Source organism: Sinocyclocheilus anshuiensis, unplaced genomic scaffold (assembly GCF_001515605.1).
Source record: "Sinocyclocheilus anshuiensis isolate Anshui unplaced genomic scaffold, SAMN03320099.WGS_v1.1 scaffold1127, whole genome shotgun sequence".
Taxonomy (NCBI): Eukaryota; Metazoa; Chordata; class Actinopteri; order Cypriniformes; family Cyprinidae; genus Sinocyclocheilus; species Sinocyclocheilus anshuiensis.
In genome coordinates, this window is record NW_015546115.1 from 747417 (window position 1) to 749490 (window position 2074).

General features: G+C 34.6%; 1 pseudogene; it reads right to left on the reverse strand.

Annotated features, from left to right (window-relative positions):
• Positions 1 to 6: 6 nt before the first annotated feature.
• The window catches only part of LOC107700797 (transportin-2-like), a 22331-nt pseudogene continuing 20263 nt past the window's right edge, over positions 7 to 2074 (reverse strand).

Genomic DNA, 2074 nt, shown 5'->3' on the forward strand with positions numbered 1-2074 from the left:
GGCGTGGGATCTGTCCGTCAGGCGGAGCGGCCAATCGCGTCCCTCTCCCCCACGATCAGGGCAGTGCAATACACAGATGGATGAGTTCCCCCCTCCTAAAGGTTCAACTGAAAGAAAAAGAGAGACAAATAAGTGCAATTTTTTTTGACCAATTATTGGTTTGACCGATATTTTTTTTAACGACTTATTTACCTAATCTTTAATAAAACATTTAAAACATAAGCAGACCAGTAATCTGTCTGATCAATAATATAATTTTACCGATATTTACATTTATTTAATGTGTTATCAATTTGACAATATTTTTTAACACAAATACTTTCATACCTAATCGTTTATAAGTTCTTTAATAGTCAATAATTGACTGTGGGCAAATAAAGGCAACATAAGCAGCAACTGTCAATGATGCGACAGACCAGTAATCTGCTGGACCAATTATTATATATTTTTTTTACGATTATTTAATCTGTTATCAATTTGACAGATAATTTACTTTTAACACAAATACTTTTATGCTTAAGTTCTTTGATATTGCTCAAGTGGCGTGGGCAAATAACGCAACAATGGTCAATTATGCGACAGAACAGTAATCTGTTTGACCGATAATTAATTTTTTTTACACACAACTTTAATATTTAATCTTTTAGCATTTTTATATTTCTATTTTAGATGCAATATTAGGTGATATATCAGTGTTTGATAGTGATGTAACAGACTGATAACTAAAAATGTTATGGTTCTTTAACTGCGTATCTAATAAATAACCATTTGGTTCTTAAAAAAAAGGATGTATTGTATGCTGAAATTACTTAACTAAATGTAAACACTGTTAATTAAAAAAAACAGCATTAAGCATAACAGACTAAGCTCAAAACAAATATGAAACTTAAATATGAATATTTGGGACAATTTAGATTGAAACAATTTAGATGCATAAATATAATGGCATGCATAGTGTCATTTATAAAATAATATATATTATTTTTTATGTTAATTAATATTGATTTATGTTAATATTATTTTTGCAGCCAGAAATAAGCCAAAATAAAGCATTAAAAATGTCTATCAGGCATTTAGTTATAAAAAAAAATCTAATAAAAAGTAAATCTCAGGCATACTGATCAGTGTTAAACATTATGCAAATGAATAGTGGTGGGATGTACGACTGTCAAGAGAAGTGCAGGCAGCTGAGCTCAAATTATCTGGCATATACTGCAGTTGAGTAGAGACACCTAGCAGCATCAAAAAACACCTAGGACAGTTATTCTCTGTCCCAGCACATTATAACATCACAAGACATCAGCAGTCATCACTAACCTGACAGCATGTGCTGTGTGTGAAGCAGAGGGGCGGGGCTACACGCCATAGCATGCAGAGAGGCGTTCCTTCAGGATGGGCGGGAACTGCTCTGAGAACTGCTGCCAGTTCTCCTCACCGACCTGGTCCTTAAAACCATGTAGGATCTACACAGAGACACACAATCTCATTCATCAACATGAATCTTCAAAATGTCCCCACTATACAGGCATAATGTGATGTAACACAACTCCATGCTCATCTAACCTTGTAGAACATGTCCCTCAGGTCATCTTTAGGGTTGACCCAGGAGGCCACCGCATCACAGAAGAAGATGAAGTCCTGAGGGAGAGACGGGTGAAATTAAATGAGTGATGGATGAGAGAGTAACATCATGGTCAATCACAACGGATTCAGAATATCAGAACTGACCTGGACCACACCGCCAGGATTCACACCAATCATCACACAGATGCCTCTGAAGGCAGAGTCCTTTTCCTCATTATCTCTAATGTTTCGTAACGATGTGCACCTGCAAAAAGAAAAATCATTAGTTAAACATTAGCTGAAAATGGAAACATTACAAATTCTTGAAACGAGTCTCTTCTGCTCCTCAAGGCTGAATTTATTTGGTCAAATTCAGTAAAAATCAGTAATATTGTGAAATATTATTACAATTTAAAATAAATGATTTCTATTTGAATATATAGTAAAATGTAATTTATTTCTGTGATGCAAAGCTGAATTTTCAGCATCATTACTCCAGTCTTCAGTGTCA